The sequence below is a fragment of the Salvelinus sp. IW2-2015 genome, unplaced genomic scaffold (genome assembly GCF_002910315.2).
Source record: "Salvelinus sp. IW2-2015 unplaced genomic scaffold, ASM291031v2 Un_scaffold2329, whole genome shotgun sequence".
Taxonomy (NCBI): Eukaryota; Metazoa; Chordata; class Actinopteri; order Salmoniformes; family Salmonidae; genus Salvelinus; species Salvelinus sp. IW2-2015.
In genome coordinates this window covers 79,814-89,534 of record NW_019943654.1, presented here as the reverse complement: position 1 = coordinate 89,534, position 9,721 = coordinate 79,814, and the positions used below count along the sequence as shown (strand labels likewise).

Sequence of the window (9,721 nt, the reverse complement as noted above, 5' to 3'; positions counted from 1 at the left end):
CTGGATTCACAACCAGTGTAGCTTTAATTTGGTATCTTTAATTTAATATTTGAATTTGGCGCGCTGCATTTTCTCTGGCTTTTGGCCAAGTGAGACAGTAGCGTCCCGCCTAAACTCAGATTTTTGGATATAAATATGAACTTTACCGAACAAAACATACATGTATTGTGTAACATGAAGTCCTATGAGTGTCATCTGATGAAGATCATCAAAGGTTAGTGATTCATTTTAACTCTATTTCTGCTTTTTGTTACTCCTCTCTTTGGCTGGAAAAATGGCTGTGTTTTTCTGTGGCTATGTACTGAGCTAACATAATTGCAAGGTGTGCTTTCGCCGTAAATCCTTTTTGAAATCAGACACTTTGACTGGATTAACGAGAAGTTTATCTTTAAAATGGTGTATAATACTTGTATGTTTGAGGAATTTTAATTATGAGATTTCTGTTGTTTTGAATTTGGCGCCCTGCAATTTCACTGGCTGTTGGTTAGGTGGGACGCTACCGTCCCACATATCCTAGAGAAGTTTTAACAACCCAGATTTTGGTCCAGGATTGCTGGATGCTGGCTTTAACTTTTGGCTTAATAAGGGCATACGCAGACTAAATGACATTTGCTGATAAGATTTTATTGTCATTTGAGCAGATGGTGGAGAAATATCGACTCCCAAAGCAGGACTTTTTCCACTTCCTACAAGAAAGACATTATATTCTGAAGAGCACCACCTTAATTGGTAACCCTGATATGTCTGTCATTGAAAGAATGCTTTTTTTCCCACAAAGGAAAATGTCTGTAAGTCTGATGCTTTAAGGTCCTTTTCTGCTGTCGACACACAGAGGGTGAAACAAGTGTGGGAGAAAGAATTGTCTGTTACTATTGACGAAGAGATGTGGGAGGACATTTGGAGATATGCAAAAACAAAATCTATATGTAATCGTACTAGAGCAATCCAATTAAGAATAATACACAGATTGCATATATCCCCAAATCGCAGACATGCCTTTAGCCCCTCTTCCTCTTCTCCTCAGTGTCTTAAATGCAAAACTGATACAGGCACCCTAACACATTGTTTATGGTAATGTACCAAAATACAAAGATACTGGTCTGGTGTTCTGCAAGAAATTGAAAAGATCCTAGGGGTTGATCTATAATTGGACCCAGTTTCTTTACTCTTGGGTCTCCCTAGTAGGCATGTTACTTCTATGGGTAAGAGGAGGCTTTACAACATCCTTACCTTTGCAGCGAGGAAAAACATCCTTTTACAGTGGATTAGTGATAAGGTTCCTTCTATTAAAGATTGGCATAAGATACTATTTGAATGGGTGCCTCTGGAATATCTGACATGTACATTGCTTACTAAAACAGATCAGTTCTACAAAGTATGGGAATCGTATCTAAATTACATAGAACCTGAGGTATCAGCTATTATACTGCAAGAATTCTCTTAGAATGGTGGTGATCTATGTATTTCAGAATTACACTGTACGTTCCATGTGTGGAACCTAACTTCTTGGTTTAAACTGAGCTTTTTTGTTTAATTTCTGTTTGTAAGTTTGTTTGAAATGTATGTATTGAGAGACGCAATGATGGGGATGGGGTGAGAGAAGCGCCGAGCGGGGAGAGGAAAATGGTGTACGTATGTATGTATATTTGTATGTATATGTGTATGTATGCGTATGTATGTATGTATGTATATGTATATGTATGCATATACTGTATATATATGCGCAGGTATGTGTAAGTGAGTGCAGTTTTTTTTTGCTCTGTCTCTTTTGTTGTATCTCTTAATATGGGTGAAAATTGTGAAATTCCAACAAAAATACTGTTACAAAAAACAAAAAACATGTAGGCTAGTTGAGAACAAGTTCTCATTTACAACTGCGACCTGGCCAAGATAAAGCAGAGCAGTTCGACACACACAACAACACAGAGTTACACATGGAATAAACAAACATACAGTCAATAATACAGTAGAAAAAAGAAAAATCTATATACAGTGAGTGCAAATGAGGCAAGATAAGGGAGGTAAGGCAATAAATAGGCCATGGTGGCGAAGTAATTACAATATAGCAATTAGACACTGGAATGGTAGATGTGCAGAAGATGAATGTGCAAGTAGAGATACTGGGGTGCAAGGAGCAAGATAAATAAATAAATACAGTATGGGGATGGGGTAGTTGGATGGGCTGTTTACAGATGGGCTATGTACAGCTGCAGTGCTCTGTGAGCTGCTCTGACAGCTGGTGCTTAAAGCTAGTGAGGGAGATATGGGTCTCCAGCTTCAGTGATTTTTGCGGTTCGTTCCAGTCATTGGCAGCAGAGAACTGGAAGGAAAGGCGGCCAAAGTAGGAATTGGCTTTGGGGGTGACCAGTGAGATATACCTGGTGGAGCGCGTACTGCGGGTGGGTGCTGCTATGGTGACCAGTGAGCTGAGAGAAGGCGGGGCTTTACCTAGCAGAGACTTGTAGATGACCTGGAGCCAGTGGGTTTGGCGACGAGTATGAAGCGATGGCCAGCCAACGAGAGCGTACAAAAACTATGCACAAAATGGAACCCATCATAAAATGGTCTGAAGTTAAAATTGTCCCTAACGTAGTGATTTTCAACCTGTTTTTTCTTCCAAAAACTGTTGGATGTAATAGTATTTTAATAAGCAATTTGACATTACTTTTCACAATGCAAATTTGTTTATAATCATAATAATAATAATACTGAGAGGGCTTTAATCTGTTACATTCATTAGAAAATGTACTTACCTAGACACATAGGTTGGTGTAGAGATTGAAATTCAGAAAAATTGTTCCAACACACAGACCTAGACCACATGTCTCCAGCACAGGCAAACTGCTATACATCACAGGTCTTCACCACAGGCAAACCGCTATACATCACATGTCTCCGCCACAGGCAAACTGCTATACATCACAGGTCTTCACCACAGGCATTCTGCTATATATCACAGGTCTCCACCACAGGCATTCTGCTATACATCACAGGTCTCCACCACAGGCAAACTGCTATACATCACATGTCTTCACCACAGGCAAACTGCTATACATCACAGGTCTCCACCACAGGCAAACTGCTATACATCACAGGTCTCCCACCACAGGCATTCTGCTATACATCACATGTCTCCAGCACAGGCATTCTGCTATACAGGGCGTCAGATAGCCTAGTGGTTAGAGCGTTGGGCCAGTAACCAAAAGGTTGCCGGATCAAATCCCTGAGCTGACAAAGTAAAATATGTTCTTCTACCCCTGAACAATGCAGTTAACCACTGTCCTGGTAATAAGAATTTGTTCTTAACTGACTTGTGTAGTTACATAGTGTGTGTCTTGGGGACCTTCAATGCTGCACAATCCTGTCTCAGAGGAACTACAGACAATTCCTTTGACATCATGGCTTGTTTTTTGCTCTGACATATATCGTCCATCAATTGAATTTACGACAGGTGGACTCCAATCAAGTTGTAGAAACATCTCAAGGATGATCAATGGAACCAAGGATGCACCTGAGCTCAATTTGAAATCTCATAGCAAAGGGTCTGAATACTTATGTAAATAAGGTATTCATGTTTATTATTTTTATAAATTGGCAAACATTCCAAAATCGTTTTCGCTTTGTCATTATGGGGTATTGTGTGTAGATTGATGAGGGTTTTATTTTAATCAATTTTCGAATAAGGCTGTAACGTAACAAAATGTGGAAAAAGGTAAGGAGTAACTTTAAAAATGTTTCACTATTTTTCTTTTTATGAAATTCACTGAGGATGGTCCTCCTCCTCCTCCTCTGAGGATCACTGCTGTAGACAGATAAAACAGTCAACAGTTTATTGTAGAATGACCAGAATAATATATGTATGACTGTATTAGTGAGTGAAATAATGTCCAAGGACTAGCTTAAACCACAAGCAGTGAGTAAATCAGTACAGCAGAATTGACAAAGTCAGAGTCAGAGTCAGTGAAATGATGAGTGATTCAATAAACGAGCAACAGGGCACTGGAGAGAACACACTCCTCTCTCTCCTCCCTCTCCTCTCCTCTCTCTCATCCTGCTCCTCCCCCTCTCATCTCCTCCCCCTCTCATCCCTCTCTTCTCCTCCCTCTCTCATCCCGCTCCTCCCTCACTCAACTGACTGCTGAGTGATGTTGGTTTTCTGATGATGCATCAGTGATACGATGCGTCTTATTGCCTGTCACTATCCACCCCACACCTGCTAGATTACCCTCCTCTCTTCCCCCAACTGCGCTGTTGTTGCGTTGCGTGGTGGTGTGTGCGTGTGTGTGTGTGTGTGTGTGTGTGTGTGTGTGTGTGTGTGTGTGTGTGTGTGTGTGTGTGTGTGTGTGTGTGTGTGTGTGTGTGTGTGTGTGTGTGTGTGTGTGTGTGTGTGTGTGTGTGTGTGTGTGTGTGTGTGTGTGTGTGTGTCGCAACTCGCCTGCTCATTCCTCTTAATTAAAGGGCCGGCTGGGTCTGAGGGAACTCATTAATTATAGCAGGTGCAGACGCATGGACACAGATGGGCCCCAGTGCACACACACACACACACATAACATACATACAGTGCGGTCGAAAAGTATTCAGACCCCTTGACTTTTTCCACATCTTGTTACCGTGCTGCCTTATTCAAAAATGTATTTTTATTCCTCAGCAATCTACACACAATACCCCATCATTTCAAAGCAAAAACACAGTTTTATAGATTTTTGCAAATGTATACAAAATTAAAAACAGAAATACCTTATTTACATTAGTATTCAGACCCTTTGCTATGAGACTCGAAATTGAGCTCAGGTGCATCTTGTTTCCAATGATCATCCTTGAGATGTTTCTACAACTTTATTGGAGTCCACCTGTGGTAAATTATATTTATTGGAAATTATTTTGAAAGGCACACACCTGTCTATATACATAAGGTCCCACAGTTAACAGTGCATGTCAGAGCAAAAACCAAGACATGATGTCGAAGGAATTGTCCACAGAGCTACGAGATAGGATTGTGTCGAGGCACAGATCTGTGGAAGGATACCAAGACCCTTCCTAGAGCCGGCCACCCGGCCAAACTGAGCAATCAGGGGAGAAGGGCCTTGGTCAGGGAGGTGACCAAGAACCCAATGGTCATTCTGACAGAGCTCTAAAGTCCCTCTGTGGAGATGGGAGAACCTTCTACAAGGACAACCATCTCTGTAGCGCACCACCAATCAGGCCTTTATGGGAGAGTGGCCAGATGGAATCCACTCCTTAAGCAAAATTGTGAGTGAGCCCACTCCCTTGGCTGAGAAGCAACCCCACACATGAATGGTCTCAGGATGCTTTACTATTGGCATGATGCAGGACTGATGGTAGAGCTTACCTTGTCTTCTACGGACAAGTTATTTTTCGGATGCCCCAAACAATCGGAAAGGGGATTCATCAGAGAAAATGAATTTACCCTAGTCCTCAGCAGTCCAATCCCTGTACCTTTTGCAGAATATCAGTCTGTCCCTGATGTTTCTCCTGGATAGAAGTGACTTCTTTGCTGCCCTTCTTGACACCAGGCCATCCTCCAAAAGTCTTCGCCTCACTGTGCGTGCAGATGCACTTACACCTGCCTGCTGCCATTCCTGAGCAAGCTCTGTGCTGGTAGTGCCCCGATCCCGCAGCTGAATCAACTTTAGGAGATGGTCCTGGCGCTTGCTGGACTTTCTTGGGCGCCCTGAAGCCTTCTTCACAACAATTGAACCGCTGTCCTTGAAGTTTTTGATGATCCAATAAATGGTTGATTTAGGTGCAATCTTACTGGCACCATATCCTTGCCTGTGAAGCCCTTTTTGTGCAAAGCAATGATGACGGCACGTGTTTCCTTGCAGGTAACCATGGTTTACAGAGGAAGAACAATGATTCCAAGCACCATCCTCCTTTTGAAGCTTCCAGTCTGTTATTCGAACTCAATCAGCATGACAGAGTGATCTCCAGCCTTGTCCTCATCAACACTCACACCTGTGTTAACGAGAGAATCACGTACATGATGTCAGCTGGTCCTTTTGTGGCAGAGCTGAAATGCAGTGGAAATGTTTTTGGGAGATTCAGTTCATTTGCATGGCAAAGAGGGACTTTGCAAATAATTGCAATTCATCAGATCACTCTTCATAACATTCTGGAGTATATGCAAATTGCCATGATACAAACTGAGGCAGAAGACTTTGTGAAAATTTATATTTGTCATTCTCGAAACTTTTGATCAACATTAAAAACTTTGTGGATGGGGCCTCCCGAGCGGTGCAGTGGTCTAAGACACTGCATCGCAGTGCAAACTGGGTTGCTACAGATGCTGGTTTGATACCCGTGCTGGCCGCGACTGGGAGACCCATGAGGCGACGGTGGGCTTTTGGTTTCTCTCCCTCTAAAAACAGAAATAAATCAATCAATCAAATGTACTTATAAAGCCTTTTTTACATCAAATGTCACAAAGTGCTATACAGAAACCCAGCCTAAAACCACAAACAGCAAGCAATGCAGATGTATTAGCATGGTGGCTGGGAAATACACCCTAGAAAGGCCGGAACCTAGGAAGAAACCTAGAGAGGAACCAGGCTCTGAGGGGGTCCAGTCCTCTTCTGGCTGTGGTTGTAGAGGGTGCAACAGGTCAGCAGCTCAGGAGTAAATGTCAGTTGGCTTTTCATAGCTCATCATTCAGAGTTAGAGACAGCAGGTACGGTAGAGAGAGAAAGTTGAAAACAGCAGGTCCGGGACAAGGTAGCATGTCCAGTGAACAGGTCAGGGTTCCATAGCCGCAGGCAGAACAGTTGAAACTGGAGCAGCAGCACGACCAGGTGGACTGGGGACAGCAAGGAGTCATCAGGCCAGGTAGTCCTGAGGCATGGTCCATGGGCTCAGGTCCTCAGAGAGAAGAGAAAGAAAGAGAGAGAGAATTAGATGGAGCATATTTAAATTCACACAGTACACCGGATAAGACAGGAGAAATACTCCAGATATAACAGACTAACCCTAGCCCCCTGACACATAAACTATTGCAGCAAAATTACTGGAGGCTGAGACAGGAGGGGTCGGGAGACACTGTGGCCCCGGACATGGCCAACCGGCAGGATATAACCCCACCCACTTTGCCAAAGCACAGCCCCAACACCACAAGAGGGATATCTTCAACCACCAACTTACTACCCTGAGACAAGGCTGAGTATAGCCCACAAAGATCTCCACCACAGCACAAATCCGAGGGGGGCGCCAACCCGGACAGGAAGATCACATCAGTGACTCAACCCACTCAAGTGATGCACCCCTCCTAGGGACGGCATGAAAGAGCACCAGTAAGCCAGTGACTCAGACCCCATAATAGGTTTAGAGGCATAGAATCCCAGTAGAGAGAGGGGAACGGGCTAGGCAGAGACAGCAAGGGTGGTTCGCCGCTCCAGTAAAAACAAACTCTTTATTTACAAATGAGTAAGAATGTCTCACCCCATGTTCAAGAATGGCCTTTTTCTTGCTCAATTTCGGTTATTTGAAAACAAAATAATTTCCAAAATATTGTTATTTTTTTAACAAGCCATAGAAAGTTGTTTGCAATTTCAGTTTAATCCACCAGAAAAGACAGAACAAATAATACAACAAATATTGTGGTTAAACTCAGATATACTAATTGATAAATCAATAAATCAATTGAAACCTTTAACAAGTGGAAGGGGGAAAAATGATTAATATTATTATTATTAACCCTACATTATAATTGTATGAAAGACCCTTAGATATTCTGTTTTTATTCACAGTAGTGATGGACAGCTGGAGGCATTTTGATAATAAATAAAGGTTATATTGAAATTGAAAAAACCTAATCCAGGGAAGGTATTGTTTTCTTAGCAGGGGAGGAGAACTCTCCACCTGGGCAGACTGTGAGAGGATCACGTACAAACGCAATGATATCCTTGGGCATGCTGTAGTCTTCAAATCTGGTGGAGACGTTGTTACCTGGGCTGCTTGATGAAATCTGCCATCACCTCTGTGACACCGCTGCAGCCTGGTCCCTCTGCCTGTCATTTCTTCAGTGTGCTGAAGTGCAGTAGCCTTCCAGATGACAAGTCAAAATCGAACAACTCAAGCTTCCTAGTAAAGGCCTCAAATTTCTCCACTGCAGATTTAACCCATTTAAGTTACAGAATATGTCTGCAAAAAAAGCCGTGCGTGCAGCTTGCAGTTAACGAGTCAATGTTTCTGCGTCAGGCCTCTATATGAGGCGGGAAGGTCACTGAAAGCTCTGTGCTTAGATTCATAATTAGTCTGAGATTGAATTATTTGCAAACAGCAATATTTTCATTGCAAATGATACATACTTGCTTGGCATTGGGAAAAGAGGGAGAGATGAATGCATATCTCTCTGTACATTCTCTGAATCTTTGATTTTCCACCTTTCTTCTTCTTCTTTTTGAGAGTTAAAAAAAGTAGTGTAGCCTACAGTAGGTTATGTAGACCACCGATCAACGCCCAGAGAAATAGACAAACATAATAATTTAATAGAGACAGTGATTTTATGAGCGTAATCAGATCAAAGTTATTATCTTATTGTCACTGAATTTATTATGTACTAATCATATGTGTTAAACATGTTAAATTTGTAGTGTTGGCCAAATCATTTTGCTAATATTATATACTTATTATGTTCTGGCCCACCATCATCCAATTGTTAATATAGGATTTGAAGCAATAGCCTACCCGGGTGTAACCACTGTTTCAGCACCGTTTTGTACTGCTCTGAGACAAACATGGGGACTGGTCTTGATTAATCTGGGCCGGCAGCCTTGCGAGGGTTAACACGCTTAAATGTATTACTCATGCCGGCCACGGAGAAGGAGAGCCCACAGACCTTGGTAGTGGGCTGCGTCAGTGGCGCTGTGTTATCCTCAATGCGGGCGAAGATGTTCACAACGTTGCTGGTTTTCCCTTTGTAGTCCATGATTGTCTGTAGACCTTGCCACATACATCTCGTGTCTGAGCCATTGACTTGCACCTCCACTTTGTTTCTGTGCTGATGTTTTTCCTGTTTGATTGCCTTATGAAGGGAATAACTACACTGTTTGTATTCGTTCATATTCCCAGTCACCTTGCCATGGTTAAATACGGTGGTTCGCGCTTTCAGTTTTGCCCGAATGCTGTCATATATCCATGGTTTCTGGTTTGGGTAGGTTTTAATAGTCACAGTGGGTACATCTCCTATACACTTCCTGATGAACTCACTCACCGTATCCGTGTATTCGTCTATGTTATTCTTAGAGGCTACCCGGAAAATATCCGAGTCCACGTGATCAAAACAATCTTGAGGCATGGATTCCGATTGGTCAGACCAGCATTGAATTGACCTTAGTAAGTGTACTTCCTGTTTGAGTTTCTGCCTATAGGAAGGGAAGAGCTAAATGGAGTCATGATCAGGTTTGCCGAAGGTAGGGTGGGAGAGGGCCTTGTAGGCATTTTGAAAAGTTGAGTAGCAATGGTCCAGTGTTTTCTCAGCATGAGTGCTACAAGTCAATGTGTTGGTTGAACTTCGGTAGTGTTTTCCACAGCTACAATCCCAGCTACAATAAATGTGGCCTCAAGATATGTAGTTTCCAGTTTGCATAAAGTCCAGTGCTGTCCTTTGAGGGCCGTCGTGGTATCGGATTGAGAGGGAATATACACGGCTGTGACTATAACCAAGGAGAATTCTCTTGGGAGGTAATACGGTGGGCATTTGATTGTG

General features: G+C 42.6%; 1 pseudogene; it reads left to right on the top strand.

Moving 5' to 3' along the window:
- The window catches only part of LOC112073646 (choline O-acetyltransferase-like), a 46,338-nt pseudogene that overhangs the window by 1,071 nt on the left and 35,546 nt on the right, over positions 1–9,721 (top strand).